The following is a 17,503-nucleotide window of genomic DNA, read 5'->3' as shown; positions in this document are numbered from 1 at the left end:
CTAGTTACACTTCACAACTCAGTCTTGACAAATTTGTGTCAATGAGATCAACCAGAAAACTTCCAGGATGTTTTCTCACGCAGGCTTCTAAAGCCTTGGCATGTCTATTATCACTTCCAACAAAAACAACAAACAAACAAACAGAAGCTTCCATGGGCTGCAACACACTTAGATGCCCTTGGTTCTCTTCCACGAGGTTTATTTTGAAAAGTAGCTATTAAGCTCCCATTGCTCCTCGGTTCAGAGCTTAGAAGACTGGGTGTCCAGGAAGCGAATTCTACGTAAAGCTTCCCTCTTATGTTTTTTAGCTGTCATCCCATGTTCCCTCCCCAACACATCCAGCCTAATGTAGACATCCCAACCATCCTTAGCACAGACACTGGAGCCTGTATATTCTTCTTTAGCATATAGATGATAGCATATCATACACTTAGCCGAACCTTGCTTCGTTTACATAATATTTATTAAAGACATTTATATGTCTCTATATTGACAAAAATGTGTTCTCTCAACTGTATGAATTATGTTTCTTATATGCAGTAAAGTTTAATTAGGTCCTCCATCACAAAAATTAAACGAATCTATTGCTTTCTGATAAACTATTTTCCCTTCTATTGTTTTCTTTATCTTTATATCTAGTTTATGAGAAAAGGGAATCTTTAGGTTTCAAATAGTCTGAAACTTTGTTTTCCCATGAGAAATAATCACAAGGAGAACAGACTACGTTGGTACCTTTGGGAAGGTTTATTCTGAGATCCTGAAAACAGGCTAGTGCTTACTTTCATGGCTGACATATTATTATACACAATATGTAACCTTTGGCTGTTTATAAGTATTCCTGTAATATATACTGTAGGCTGGAATTGTATCCATTCCAACTCAATGTTTTGCACCGTCTTAAATGATTACCACTAAATAAATAAGGTCAACTTCAAGCAATAGTAGACACTCAATCTTTGGACTTGGAACTGATTTAAATTTTTTTAAAAAGAACCTCATTGCTATTCAAGTGTAGCTCTACATTCTAAGACTATTTTAACTTCTTCATGATGGGAGGCAATTAATCTGTTATGGAACCACAGCAGATTAGCACAAGCATCCTGAAAGTTCTTGGTGATGACACAGCACTTCTGTAGCTTGGAAATTATTCTGAAGTCTCTGTTATCTTGCAGCAACCCAGCAACAGGCATTTGCTCAGTACTGAATATGGAAAGAAAGTGCTTGAGAATTTAAAGACTAGGTAGAAAATTAACTGAAAGTGTAAAAAAAAAAAGTGGGTAAAAATACATAGGATATGGGTGTGCCATGCAAATGAGACTTAACTACAGAACAAAAATGTGCTGTATATTTTAAACCTAGAAATGACAAGGGTGAACAAAAAAAGGCTTATTCACGTGAGAGGCATCCAAGAATATGGAACGACATTGAAGAACCTGCATAACTATTTTACAACAGTACCATTTCCTTTGTCCCCAAAGCATCATGAAGTGTACTTAGAATTCAGGATCTTGCTTCTGGGGCTGCAAAACTGAGCAAATCTTATTAATTTGCCTGTTGAGTACTGCTCCATTTTCAGACAAATAGAGCCACCCAAAAGATTTCTGATATCCTTCTTTCTTAATTGTTGTGACCTGCTGAATCAAAGTTGCTACATTTGAACAAAGTTCAATATAACTTTCTTCAAGGAGTAGAAGAAAATCTTCAACTGATTTTCTGGGATTGAGAAATAGAGAACATAACAGCTGTCCTCACAGGAAACCTAAGGATGTATTTGTCACCAATGAAACTACAGATTTGAACCAAAGACCTATTCTCCTCAAAAATTCCACTGATGGGTAAGTGAGCACACAGAGACCAAATGGAAACTCAGTGTGTCACCGCTGGTTGTGTTCTGGACACAACTACTGAAATTTCATATAGTAGCCATTTTCTTTCTGCTTCCCCCCACGTTTGTCAACCGGGAGCCTCTTTGGTCCTTCACGAAAACTGTATGCCGCTATGCAGTGATGGCCATTTTCTGGAATGCCAACAGTCTGTTGCTGAGAATAATCTTTATTCTCACGGGAGATGGAGCAAAAAGCATTTCCTCTAAGAATCAACATTGAAAATCAGGAAGGAGTAAAACTGGTGTGAGTTGGAGAGTGGTGATCTTATGAAGACTCAATACTCTCTTACAGGAGAAGAAATGTCTGATCATTTTGATGAGGGTAGTTTGCTTAGATGTGTTGGGAATTGTGGGTGCTCTGCTGAAACAATGGACAGAGACAACTTTAAAGCATGTTTAGTGCTGAGCTACTATCATTGACACAATTCCATAAAAGGACGTCAGCTACTAGAGACCTTAAAAGTCTAACACGATCCATATTTAGCATTCAATTTATTTTTGGAACCTTTTTTTCAGTGAAGCCTCACAAGATTAATCAAGTGGAAGGGAAAACCAAGGCAAATCCTCTGCAGGGGGGGTCAAGTTAAAACAAGCACTCTTGAACTTTTCCTAACCACCCACTAGAAACACCCATCAGGCATAGTCGCTGCTTTTGTAAACGTTAAGCAAACCTGTGCTGGGGCAGGAAGGAGGAATATGAAGAGGATATTTGCCAAGTTACAGTGGTAAGTAATTAATGATCTCAATCCTACTTGGTCAGGGTCTCCCTGTACAGCCCAACTTGTCCTCTGGTTCTCCATAACCTCTGAGTGCTGGGATTACCAGAACACATCACAACACTCAGCCTACAACCTTCACACTAACAGTTCATAGAATCTCTTTTTACGTTACAGAGAATGAAGTCCTGTATAACTGTATCTGAGGCCCTACACTTTTCTGTTCAAGAAGCAACATGGTGACTATATCCCTAAATACACTGTGGGTTTTCCTCAGACTCTTTCCTTGGCTCTACTTGTCTTCGTCCAGAGAATTCCACACCCTATGTTGAGGCGTTCTATCCCACTGGCTCATCATAGTGTTCCTCATAATGGTATCTATGAAAAAAATTTGATCAATTTAATTTCTTTAATGAGAGGGTCTATGTTAACTTTCAATTTAGGAAGAAAAAACCTGAGGGGATAAAGACATTTTTGCCATATTTTCGGAGATTTTTGCCCATGATTATTTGACTCAATTGCTTGAGTCTGAGGCAAGAACAAAACATCAGGGTGGAATGACATGCTAAAGCCAAACCGCTCACCCTGGGCAGCAAGGTGTGAAGACAGACCGGAAGGGACTAGCAACAGTTATGTCCTCTAAAAGGGAGTGCTCAGTGACACACTTACTCCAACCAGGTTCCTTCTGGTTGGAGGGTATTTCAAACCGCTGGTGAGATGGCATTTCAATAGTGCCACAAACTGGGACACAGCTTTTAATGTAAGAATCTCTGAGGCCATCTTATGCCCAAACCATAACGATCATATCCCTTAAAAAATCATTAGCCTTCAGCACTATATATAGGGTCAAGCATGCAGGAGCCTTTCACTCAATACTTGTTGAATGAGTAAACAAGCAATCTGGTTTCTTTTTTTCAATCACTTGCTTCTATTATAAAGAGAAAATATTAGGACACAGAAGTTGGGGGAGCCTCCATGTATGCCTACTCAACTACCATGTCTAAACCTTGGATTCATCAGTACTTTAAGCGTTTATAAAAGCAATGACATTCTGGAACCTTGCACTAAGTGCCAAGGTTCTTGCACTCAAACCCAACACTGCACTGAGTGATTAATGCCGAGAGGTAAGCGGACACTTTAAGGTGAAGTCCAAGGCTTTTAATTGCTACGATAGTGGCCCAGTGATTGACTCAACCTCGTGGCCTTTGTTGTTACAGACTCAAGGAATAACATTCATGAGATTTGTCTTTAGAAACAAAAGACCTTAAACTCTAGATTTGATCACTTGGTTTTACATGAACTTTACAAGTAAAGGGCAGATTTAAACTTTTAAAAAGCCTTCCTTTGCCTTTGATAAATTTAATATTTTAAGATTTAAAAAATTATTTTGGTCTCTGGTTTTGTTTTTGTACTCTAACACCAAGAAGAGGAAATACTTTAATGAATTATTTATTTATGTCTGTGTATGCATGCTTTGCTTTCACGTATATCTTTGCACCACATGAGTTCCTATCAAGGCCCAAAGATGGCATCTGATTCTATGAAACTGGAGCGACAGATATTTTTGTCTTTTATTGTTTTGTTTTTTGAGACAGGGTTTCTCTGTGTATCTCTGGCTATCCTGGACATCGTTCTGTAGAGCAGGCTGGCCTCAAACTCAAACTCATCTGCCTGCCTCTCCTCCTTGAGTGTTGGGATTGAAGGTGTGCGTTACTGACGCACCAAGTAGGTGTTGGGAACGGATGTTGTTTCCTTTGCCAGAGCTACCAGTACTCTTAAGTGCTGTGACATCTCTCCAACTCAGAAAATACTTTTAAAAAGACATTAAAGTGAAAAAATTTAGAAATTTGAGAATTGAAAACTAGACAGTAAAGAGAAAGAAGATAAATGTGGAGCCAACAAGGAAATATAAATCTATTGTGAATTTAATACATAAAACATCTGGCGTAGTGTTCAAGAATCAAAAACAATTGTACCTACTTCTACCTCAGAGCATCTTATATATCCAAAAGGATAGTTATTTACCTGATACTTACATTTAATAAAATATCCCCAGAGTTGATTGGACCATGGTACACTAAAATGTGAATTTTATAAGTACTCAGTTGTTTCATTAAGAATTTCACAGCAATGCAATGATATAATATAAAACATTTGAATTAATGTTACTGCTTCTCCCACAGTATAACTGAACTGATATCAGTGAATAACTCTGACCCGAACAGTTGAGTGTCATTAAACATTCCATAACCCACGATCCCATTACCTCATGTGCCTCAACTTCTTCCCATCCATCATTATTCTAATGATTTTGCCATTTGTTCATGCAGTTGGTTGGGATCAGCAGGTGAACAAGAATCTAACATCGTTAATTAAAAAGATCATCAGTCATATTCATCTTCTTTTGTGTTAACAATGCATTAAAGAATTATTGAAACTCATTAACATATGCACGGTGGCTGTTTGAATAAGAATGGCATCCATAGGCTAATATATTTGAATGCTTCAGAGAGTTCCACTTACCAGCGAGTGCAACTCATTAAAAGAATTAGAAGGGTTAGGAGGTGTGTGGCCTCATTGGAGAAAGTGTGTCACTGGGGATGAGCTTTCATGTGTCAAAAGCCCATGTAAGGCCCAGTCTCTCTCTCCTCTCTCTCTCTCTCTCTCTCTCTCTCTCTCTCTCTCTCTCTCTCTCTCTTTCTCTCTCTCTCTGTGTGTGTGTGTATCTCTGTCTATCTCTCTCTCTCTCTCTCTCTCTGTCTGTGTGTATCTCTCTCTCTCTCTCTCTCTCTCTCTCTGTGTGTGTGTGTGTGTATCTCTCTCTCTCTCTCTCTCTCTCTCTCTCTCTCTCTTTTTCTCTCTCCGTTTATGGATCAGGATGCAGTTCTCAGCTTCTTTTCCAGCACCGTGTTTGCCTGACACCATGCTCCTTGATATGATGATAATGGACCAAACTTTTGAAACTACAGGCAATCCCAGTTAGATGCTTTCGTTTATAAGAGTTGCCTTGGCCATGGTGAACGGTGACTAAGACATACAGCAATGGGAAAACATTCCTGCCTTAATAACAAGCACCACCGGAGCAACTGACCAATCCCCACAATGATGCTCCATCTGAGAGCTTAATATGGCACTGAGTCTCTAGAAATAGGTTCTCTAGGAGAGACATCAGGAGAATATCCAGATGTCCACAATGAATCTTAAAGAAGTCTGCCAACACTCATTCTACAAGTTCCACAACTCAGAGTAACATACAGAGGAAGAGAGGCTGCTCCAAAGGTCCTTTCAATGGCACCTCAGGGATATTCCCCTAAATTGCTGTCACTTAAGGTATGGAAGTTATACTGTCCATACAGAACCTATTCGTTACATTCAACAAACAAAGTCAACATGTGTTTCCTGATCATGATTTGACTAACATTTTAGTAACTTCTTTAGAAGTGTTCTCTGCAACTGATGGCTCTGTAAATAACCCTGCCAGGCTTGCAATTCCTCAAATTAAGATTGACAGAGACTGAGGAGGCCTTTACAGAACTGCAGCTTCTATCTCGAGAGCCCTTACAGGCTTTTAGAGGAACTATTAAATTGTTCCTAGGAAGCCATTGTGAGATTAAGTGGATGCTCTTCTCAGAAAAATGCAGATGCAAAGAGGTTAAAAATGATGTTTCCAAAGCAACAAAAGACTTTTTTGTCCTGTGAGTTCTCACATGTAAAATCATAGAGGAGGCATGCCCAGCCCCTGGAGTTGCTCACATGACATCAATAGAAGAGCAACAATCACGTTAACTTCACTACGGTATCTGAGGATCACAGATCAAACACACACTCATTCCATTCGCTTAGCTCCTCCCAAATTGTCCTTTTGTTGTTCTTTGCTAGGAAAAGGAAAACATAATTTATTCCAGACTTTGATGTAAGGCTTTCAGATGTTTGATAAGTCTAATTTTCTCTCATTCTGCTTCTAAAAAACGGTATGTCTTCAGGAGTTTGGGAGATTGAAGGTAGGGGGAAAGTTCCATGTGTATTTCTGGGTTTATAAAAATCAAGAATTCGGATTTTGATCTATTTATGGTGACTAATCGAAATAAAAAGCTTTTTAAAAGCTTTTATTCTAAGTAACCATTTCTAATGTTGCTAAGTTCAGCAATTCCGCTCTAACCCTCTTCCTGCAATTTCTCATTTTTTTTAGTATGATTTATTTTTACTGCTAAATCCCCGAGTCCCCCAATACAAATATACTAGATTACTATCTTCCTATCCCAACTGACATTTTCCACAAACCAATAACAATACCTTTTTTTAAAAAATAATAATTCCTGGGACATGCCTTCAAGGAAAAAATGGTGATGTTTCCTGCATAATATAAAATCATCATCTATTTTCGTTAATGCTTTTTATTTGAAGCACAAGAATCAGACAGTAAATAATGAAAGTAACATGTAGCTTTTGCAGTGAGAACTTTTCATTTGCTAACGAACTTAGGCAAATTAATTGTGGAGTTGAGAAAGAATAAAGCAGGTTAATTAAAGCCAATGAGAAGCTCATTGTGTAGCAATTATGAGAACTACACAGTTCTTTTAATGTAAAATAGATGCAAAAAATAAAGATCAAAATGCAACCATAAGGAAAAAAAACAATAAAAATCCTAGGTCTTTCATATAGGCTGTTTCATAATTATTTTAAATAAAGAGATCACCACCCTCCTGTTTAAATAGTAAGTACTCTTCAGAGAAATAGCATGCTATTTTGAGTTTTTAAGGAGGTATGAAGTTATAAAAGACTGATAACAGGTTAATTTTTGAGACTGGATTATAGTAGAGGCAGGATGAGGAAAAAGAGGAAGTGAAGGGCCATTTTATTCACCTTGAATGTGAGTTTTATTTTCTTCAAAATGCCCCTTACAACTAATCCCAAAATCCCAAATACTTCCTGCCATCTGCCACATTGACTTTCTCATTTTGTTTTCAAGAAAAATAAGGCCATTCTTTCTTATATTAAGACATGTTCACATTTTTAATGTATCTAATCTTTTACTTCTCTCAAAGCAGCTGTTTCCTGGAAGGCCTGCTGCACTGCGTAGAAAGATATTTAAAAATAAATAAATAAATAAAATCTATGCCATAAAGAGAGCAGAAACCAAAGCTGATTTGTCCTGACATCATAAATCCCTGGCTTCAATATTCGTTTAATTAACATTCTACAGAAATGTATCAAATCATTCACGACTTATTGTTATATATTAATTCTTTTTTATATATATATTAATTCTTACACACTTAAAAATATACCACAAGATGCTTCTGAGGAGAATATCAAATTCAGTTAACCTGTTGTGTACAAGTGTGAGTACACAGGTGTGTGTGAATATGTATGTGTGTGAGTGTTTAAGCACTGTGACTGTGTTTGCCGACGAGAGCGTGTCTAAACCAGAGGTTGACATTGCATCCATTTTTTTTCTCGTTTTTGAGATGCAATGATGCCACACCCACCCCTCTATGTAGGCTGTGGGGATCTGAACTCTGGTCCTACTGATTACCCAGCAAACACTCTACTTACTGCTCCATCATTCCAGCCCAGCACAACAGCAACTTGATCTTACTACAATCATGGGTTTCCTCAGGCTTTAGAAGAAAAGGAAACCCGGCCAGTTCTATACCTCAGCTTTATGCATTACTAAAACACAGACTTTAGTGATGACCTGAAGAAAGCTATGCTCTGGGCTGAACAGTTTCTGCACATGGAAAAATACCGAGGCACCAGGACTGTGAGCCTTGTGGTGAAATCACAGCAGAACAGATAGGTAGAGGCACCTTGAGTTCCAGCATAGCACATGCAAAATTAGTCTGTCAAACTTGCCAGCCCATTGTTAGCAAAGACAGATTGATAAACGTTATTAACGTTTCTGTAATGTACAGTGAAAACAGATAGGCTCATTCTCTAAGGCGTTACCATTTCTTCACTGGTCAGACTTACCACTGTGTCTCTACAGAAACCACGACTGGTTATGAACCTTGTTCTCTTAACCAACTAAATTTGTTCCGGAGGGTCAGTGACTTAGTGGCCCAAGGACTCCCGCTCCCAGCTCTACCTACAGGATTGTTTTTTTGGGTCTTGCTCTTGTTGTTGTTTGATTTTCTCATCTTTCTCCTCCCACCCTGAGGTTGCATTGCACACCATGGTGCTTCCTTTTCTTTCTTTCTTTTATTTAAAATTTTTAAGATTTTACATACTATCCCCAGTTCCCCCTCCCCTTTTTGCATCACCCCTACCTCCCCCAATCCCACCACCATCCACTCCTTAGAAGACAGAGGGCCTCCCTTGAGGAGTCAGCAAAGTCTGGTATACCAAGTTGAGGTAGGACCAAGCCCCTCCCGCCTGTATAAGGCTTAGCAAGGTATCCCTTCCAAGGGAATGGGCTCCAAAACATCAGTTCATGCAACCAGGATAAATCCTAGTCCCATTGCCAGGGTCCACCCCAACAGATCAATCAATACAGCTGTCACTCATATTTAGAGTGCTCAGTTCAGTTCCATGCAGTTCAGCCTCCAGGAGTTCCACTAGCTAGGGTCAGTTCTCTCTGCTCTCTCTGTGGTTTTCCCAGCCATGATCTTGACCCCGCCCCCCTCATCCTTGCTCTCATAGGATCCCTCCCCCCTTTTACACAGATTCAAGGGAAAGCCTGGCCTGTTTTTCCCTCACTCCCCAATGTCCCTGGCCTACTCTGACTGACTTTAAGGCTAGGCAGGGGCCAAGGGCTACACGTTAACTCTCTCTTATTCTCTCTTTTTTGTCTTTTAGAGACAGAATTACTCTGACCTGAAGCAAGATCTCAAAAGAGGAACTTTATTGCAGCAGAAAAAGTCTCTGTTTTAGTACTTGGAGATTAGGAAAATTGCCCTGAGTTAGAATTTAAACTCAGAATTGGAATATTCTTGGAATATCTTCTGCTGGGTCCTACACGAAGACCTGTTATTCCCTTGCTTTTCTTGTTATTGTTGTTTTTTTGAGATAGGTCTCCCTCACACCATACTGGCTTGGGACACAGTATATAGCTACCATATAGTACCAGCTGGCATTGAAATCCTGCTGCCTCAGCCTTCCAATGTTCTTTTTTGTCCATTCCCTCTCCCTGTGAGCACTAGCTCAAAAGTCCCTTTCTTTAAATATCTGCCCAGGCTTCCCAGTGAGAACTCAAATACTACCTCATTTAAGATTTTAACTTATCGCTCATTTTTCCTTCATTTCCCTAACTCTGTTCAAATTCGTAATTTTTGCATCCAATTCTCAAATTTCAACACATTACGTCCATTTTAAATTTTTCCAGGCATTATTTAATTTTCTAGTTGACTGAAATGGATGACTTGTCAACAGCATAGATTTGTGTCTGAAGGCTCTAGGGGTTGAAAGGCTGAAATCAGCTGGACAGCCTTTCAGGTGCTGCCAGAACTCACTCCCGTAGCAGAAAGAACGGCTTAACCCTTGCAGCATTCCTAAAGTATCTAGCTCCCAACTGCACAGACTGAAGTCAGGCTTCCAATGTGTGACCTCTAAAGACACCACCGTCTCTATCCACAGCAGCCTGTTAGAAGAGACAGCATGTTGTCACTGCTAACTTATAAAAGCCTAGAACACAGTTCAGCATCTAGTCGGTAACTAATAAATACACCCCAGTTAAGTCAAGTCTCTCTATGGACCCGACCACCTCCGCTTCCTTTTCACAGCCAGTAGTACAGTTCTGGTTTCTTCTCATTTAATTAGTTAATTAGCATGCTAATTACATTTCCTGTTCATTCTCTTTAATCTGCTTCCTTTACTCTAGGCTGATTTCCTTCCTTAAAGCCGGAAATTATCTTCTTAGAAACTTTCAGTGTAAGACACTGTGCAAGGCTCTTGTCAACATAGGTCCCAATCAAATCAAGAGTCATCTATTCACATCTCAATGGACTCTGACAAGCTGCTATAAATTTCTAGCACTTGGGGAATGTTTGTTGACATCACATTTGGAGGTTCTATGAATGGTAAAAATGATTTATTGTCACTGGACAAGATGAACTATGAAAAATGAAAGCACAAACAATACTTGAACAAAACATGAAACTGAAGCCACAGAAGAATGACACATGACTGATATACTCGGGGAATACGCTCACTACTAAAATGCTCTTACCTCCATCCTCATGCGCTGGGGGAAGGAACTTACCTATATGGAAAGGTCAAGCTCATCTCTCTCTGGAAATGACTGCATGCAGGTATAAAACTATGATTTCTCTGGATCATAAATAACAGTGTTCTACCTTTCCACCAGTATTCTGCTTTTCCTTTATTTACCTTCCTACTTTCTTATTATGGGAAGCAGCAATTTGGAGGTCTCAAGTTTCTTCCCCTCCCCAAATTCATAGCGGTATCTTTAATCAGGGTCATCTTGTGGAACAATAGTTTAAGATGTGACGCATTCTTTTACACTGTGGGATATTTGTTTAATGGTGCTAAGATGCACTACATTTTTTTTTATGTTGTATTGGTCTAACTCTGTGAAGCTGTATTGCTTTGCCTGCCTAACCTAAAACACCCGACTGGTCTAATAAAGAGCTAAATGACCAATAGCTAGAGGTAGGAGAAAGGATAGGAAGGGATGGCTTGCAGAAGAAATAAATAGGAGAAGAAATCTAGAGAAGAAAACGAAGAGCGAGAAAAGGAGAAGGAGAAGAGAATGCCAGGGGCCAGCCACCCAGCCAATACAGACAGTCATTGAGTAAAAAAGAAACAAAAATATATAAAGAAAGATAAAAGCCCAGGGGTAAAATGCAGTTAAAGAGAAACTGGATAATTTAAGTTAGAAAAGCTGAATAGAAACAAAATAAGCTGAGGCTGGGCATTCATAAGTGAGAATAAATCTCCATGTATTAATTTAGGAGCTGGGTGCATTAGAACCAGGATTGCACTTGAAGAGAAAACTCCAGAAGGGACCTGTGCATCCACAGACGTTGTAGAGAGGTTATATTGTTTACTGGAAAATCAAAAGTATATGTGTGTGGGGGGGGCAGGTTGGGGCAACTAAAATGTTTGTGTTTTAAAGCCCTGTTTTCTCAAAACTTTCATGTAAAGGTTGCTCAGGTTAAAACTGTAACAACTGAATATGTAGAAACTGATGTGAATTAGTTTCATACCATCATAAACGGATAAAATCATAAACTGAATCATTGAAAGTTTGGGGCTATCTATAGCAAACACAGATGGTTCTACTTAGATGCCTCCCATCCAAGTACTAACTACGTTCAATACTACTTATCTTCCAGATTAGGTGACGGGATATATTCTGAGCAGTATGGCCTTGCATGTAATGATGCTCATGGCAAAAACCTAGCTTGTGCAGCATCAAAAATGATTTGCTTTAATGAAGATCCACAGAACATGTATATTTTGGTTATGAACAAAAATGATTTGATTTGATGTACTATATATATTTCACTTACAACAATTTATTTGAAGAATCAGTGCCCATTGGCACACTGTGATGCCAAGCACATGTTACACAAAATAGCATTACAGTAGATAATAAGGCCCAAGAAAGAGTTCAAATTCTTAATATCATTCCATAATAGAACGCAAGAAGATGCTACCAGCTTAGTGTCCATTTTTAATAGATTTTAATAAAATTATTGTGTAACCAGCCCTATTCATATGTAGACAATGGAAAAGTACAGAGTGTCCATTATAACGGTGAGGCACAACGCATTGGCAACAGAAATGTCTGTAAAGACTGGGGACAGCAGGAACTTTCTCACGTACTGGGAAAAATGTAAAATATGACAGCTGCGATTTCTTACAAAATCATATTCTATTAATATTTGATTTAGTCAACATAATCCTTGGGTACACATCTGAACGTGTTGAAAACAGGTTACCATATAAGTTTGAAAACGATGATTTTCAGGATTTGTTTTTAAACAGCTCCCAAACTTAGAAGCAATTTGAACAGATGAATGAATAAACTATGATGTACAAAGAAATCAGCTACAACCATGTGTGCACGCGCGCACACACACCCTTGCTAGCTGAAAAAGTCAATATGAAACATCTATTTATGCTATGACCCAAATTACACCACATTCCGAAAGAGGCAAAATTATGGAGTCCAAGAATAACTTGCCAGGATATCAGCAAAGAAAGGGCGGGATATATAAGGGAGCAGGAAACTTTAAAGCATCTACACAATAGTAATGCAAATATGTCATTACATAGTTTTCAATAACTAAAGAATAGACAGAGTATCAGGGAGCCATAGTTTAATGACAGACTTTGGAATGTGTCAATATTGAATCATCAATTATAACAAATTATTACACAAATACAGGGTGTAACAGTGGAGGTTGTATGTGTTGGGAAAGATTGTACACAGAAATTCTCTGGGTTTTCAAATGAACTTTCCTGCAAACATTAAACTATCTTAAATGAATGATAGCCTGTGTAAGGAAGGATACAAAACCAAACCAAAAGAAAAAAATCACAGAATCTGGAAAAGCAAACAGAACGAAGCCAAGGTAAAGATATTGTTAAGCTAAAACAACAAGGACGTCTAACTTGGGATGAGGGTATTTTCTGCCGTCTTTCAGGATAATACCACTGGGTATAGCAGTGGACAGCTCTCATTACTAAAGTATAAGATGTAGAAGCAGAGGAAGCACAGTGGTTAGGTCATGTGTCTGCAGATTTTCATACTAAAGAATTCACTCAGGGTTTGCACTAGGTCCCAATGTCGAACCATTTATGATTTACGGGAATCACTACAAAGGTGACAAGCTGAAGACTCCCCTACAATAACTTCAATGTCGAAGTGAGCCTGGAAAGAATACAGCGATGACAGACTGTGAGCATCTTCCATATCATCACAACCCTTCCTACTGGTGACTCAAGTCTGATGCAGCCAGCTCATTGATGTGCAATGATGCGTGCTTCACCTCGTCACCCTAATTCAAATGTGAAGATAGCATCTGCTGCGGAATGACCCTGGAACCTACTTCACATGAAGGATAAGAACCAGGAAAAGAGGACACGCTAAAAGCAAAATCAAAACATCCTGAGGTTCCCCACTATGTCATCCATCTTCATCCTCAAGTTTCACTCATTTGTGAAGAACACAGAACTGAAGACAGGAATCAGCTGTTACCTATGATGAAGGTTTCTGCATTCTTCTGAGGGCAGAGACTCTTTGTGCACACAACCCCTCCTCCACTCCAGGACTCGGCAGTCCCTGAAGTTGCTCTAGGAGATCTACAAGGAAGAAAAACAGAGAGGAAGCATTAGCACCCTGCTGGATGGTGTTCAGATCATCTTTCTGCCATTGAATGAATGTCCCACATACCTTACATCAATCTGCTGCACAAAAAGTTTGCGTTTGGAAAACATTTATAAAACCCTTCTTTCTTTATATCATTTATGCCTTGAGGGGATGTTGCCTTCCTTTGGTACATACTCATTTAAACTATTTTCAATAATTATTTACTTATTTTTCCAGCTCCCTAATAACACCAAGCGTTTCTGGAGAACAAGTAGAGGACTGACAGGCTTGCAATCTGCGGCCTTCCTGAAACTGATTTGTCGTTTGACTCATCTATGAGGTGAACTAGCACATTTTGGTGCCAAAAATATAATTTGTTTTTCTAATCTAAAAATCTCTAGTGGACTCCTAAGCGCCCCATCAAGCCTGCAATACTGCTGGCTGAGTGTGTGGGCTACTGTTCCTCCATCCACATGCTCTATAAGACAGTCTTCCATATCAACACAAGTTCCATGTGTCCCTTTTTGGAACTAGCAAACACTAAGCTGGCTTTGGCCGTCAGTCACAGACTGTTCTAATTCAATTCGATGAATGCATTTTCCACAAGCTATTCTTGGAAAGCCTCTTACGCTGCCTGCAAACAGACAACACTGCTTTGTGGCATTCCTTAAGAATTTGAGCCAAACCACCCTTTACAGTCTTCCATATTTATGCCATGAAAAAAATGTGTTTTAGGAAAGACTTGCAGGGAACAACTAATTTTGTAGCTCCAAAATCTTACAGACTGTTATGCTTGCATCACCACCCACAGTGTTGTGTGGATGCAAAGGGGCGCCAAAGGTGTAGCTATGAAAAAACTTGGAGATACTCGGATACCCAGGCTGATTCCTAGTCTCCTAAACTGCTTGTTTTATCAAATGATTTGTTTGTGAGACCTTCTAGTACAAAGTTATGAGTTTTGTGGTTCTGCTAAGAATCATTATGCATGTTTTTGGGACGCAACAGCAAATCTGTGGAGACTCAGAAAGGCAAACCCAAGGTGAGTTTAAAGAATCAAGTGTCTGTAATGCCACAGTTTTTCATGACTGATCCCATAATTTTTAACATGGGTAATAAATTTCTTGTCCCACCGTAATCAAAATAATCATCTACAATATCAATAAATATCAAAACTTTTAAGTTAAATGAAATAAACCATGCACATTTTTTGAAGACCATATATTCTTTGGTTATATTTATGAACTTCTAGGAAAGATAAAAATAAGCTCTAATAACATGCAGAACCATGGCTACACATGATTAACAGAGGCACATCATAAGGAAAATTTTTTAACAACAGCCCGATTCTGTATCTTAATCAGGATACCGATCACACAGACTCATCATTGGACTAGGCACTTAAAGCTGAACATCTTATTGTAATTAATGTATATCTTGATTAAAAACCATCGAGTCCCAAAGGTGTTTCTTAACATTTAGAAAGACTGTGAGTGTGGGCTCCTCTTAACAAGGAATATTTACTCTGCTCTTGGTCAGTGAAATGAGTTCCTCATTGCTTCATTTGTTTTTCTTCATAAGAGATATTCATGAAAGAAACACACAACACACAATATGACACCAGTAGTGCGCTCTAAGAAAAGAAGTGGTTGCAGAAAATAGACAATTAAAATATGAAAACCAGGAAAAAACGAGTTATGGCCGTTACTGAGATAAGATCCATGATTAGCTAGGGTCTGTACTAAATCAAAGCAATTCACTTTCTACCAAACCACAAGAAAACCTGTGAAGACACTGATGTCCAGCAAGTCAGTTGATGGAGTGCCAGGCGGTGGTGGCGCATGCCTATAATCCCAGCACTCGGGAGACAGAGGCAGGTGGATCTTTGTAAGTTCAAGACCAGCCTGGTTTACAAGAGCTAGTTCCAGGACAGGCTCAAAAAGCTACAGAGAAACCCTGTCTCGAAAAAAAAATAAAAATAAAAGTAAAAAAAATTTAAAAAAAGTTAATGAATTACTCAGACCAGTGAAAGCACAGCATTTTTCTACTGAACAAAGCCAGCAGATTCTCATTGAAGAAATCAAAACAGCACTATTTTTAAAGCCAAACTTGGCTCAGCCATTGAAGACCATTTTTTGTTGTTGTTATTTTCTTAAACATAATTTAAATCTTTTATGCCTTTGGGCAGCTTCTATACAGCTGTCCAGGAGGATAAAATGGTGTTAAGGGGCCTTTTTTTTCCCCACGAGCAAAGGTCAGCTGGGAAGAGAGGTGCATCTATTTCCGGTAATGTTGCTGCCAGAGACAGATGTGCACACACTCTAATCGAACAGCAGCAAGCATACCCTCGACACATGTAAGCTATGACTGGCATTGACAAATAGACTAATCTGATGTCACACCCTTTCAGGTAAACATGTCCCTCTCATCAGAATCGACCCCAACACTTTCAAACGAAGCCTCTTTGTGGGCAACACCCTTCTTAAAGCAAGTGAAAAATTTCCATGCCCGGCCTAGGATTGCAAATCCTCAGTCCCTTTTGGGTTTTTAAGCAATTTACTTAAAATTCTTGCTAAGAGGGAAGTGTCATTATAAGATTAAAGAGATGAAAGAATGTAATTATGCCAAAATTAAGTATGAACCATGTAATTAAGTTACTAAACCTCCAATCCTGGGGGAAGTTTTCTTACACTTTAATATCTAAAGGGGAAAAAAAACAACATAGTGTTTTAAAGAGTGAGTGAAGAAAGAGGAAACTAATAAAAAGTCTAGTTTAAAAATTATCTTTTGGTAAGGATTCTACCAATGAACATTAAACAGTCTATATAAAGTCAACTAACACCCTTAACATTTGCCTTCTCTATAGTTTCTATTTGTTTTCCCAAACTCTGGTCAGAAAACACAGGTTTTGCCCAACATTATTTTGGCAGGATAGAAATGGCCACGTGAAAGGGCTGGAGAGATGGCTCAGAGGTTAAGAGCATTTGCTGCTTTTGCAGATGAAGACAGTTCAATTCCCATCACTTACAGAGTGGCTCACAGAGCCTGTAGCTGTGTCTCCAGGAGATTCTGTTACCCTCTTCTGTTTCCTATAAAAAATGGCGGCCCACAGTGAGCACATGTGAGAGCTTTTGTGCACAAATGTTTGCATATACGAATGTACAAATAAAAATAAACAAATCTTTAAAAACTATTAAAATGACCACTTGAATTCAAGCTTCCTGGGATTCTAGACAACTCTGCAATGTAGCAGTGCACAGCCTAGGAAAACTGGCTTTACAATGTAGAAAGATACTTGACTTTCTCAACGTGGTCAATGACAAGCTGAAAAAAATCTTTTTGCATTGGTTTTACGTACTTAATATTTAAGTAAAGTACATAATTTAAAAACCATTTTTAAAGACTACAACCTTGGAATGAGATGTTTTAGTGCATGACTATAGTTCTGGAACTTAGAGGAACTGGAGGCAGGAAAATGGGGAGTTCAAAGTAAGTGTGGACTAAAAAATCCATTCAAGGCCAAAGTTGGATGGAAGAGATGTTGGCTCAAAACAAAACAAAACCTTGTCTATAATGAAATACTTAATGATTAGAAAAGAAATGCTTAATGATTTAATGATTAACAGA

The 17,503-nt window shown here is 38.7% G+C and overlaps 1 protein-coding gene across 1 annotated transcript in view; it reads right to left on the bottom strand.

The window, feature by feature from the left end:
* The window catches only part of B3galt1 (beta-1,3-galactosyltransferase 1), a 517,332-nt gene that overhangs the window by 328,991 nt on the left and 170,838 nt on the right, over positions 1-17,503 (bottom strand). The window contains exon 2 of the mRNA XM_085681008.2: positions 13,769-13,872. The gene's annotated coding sequence lies outside the window, so the exon portion shown is untranslated. The remainder of the gene's footprint in view (positions 1-13,768; positions 13,873-17,503) is intronic.

The sequence above is a fragment of the Myodes glareolus genome, chromosome 21, assembly GCF_982192425.1.
Source record: "Myodes glareolus chromosome 21, mMyoGla1.1, whole genome shotgun sequence".
Taxonomy (NCBI): domain Eukaryota; kingdom Metazoa; phylum Chordata; class Mammalia; order Rodentia; family Cricetidae; genus Myodes; species Myodes glareolus.
Note: the sequence above shows the minus strand (reverse complement) of the source record. Positions and strands in the feature narration are given on the sequence as shown.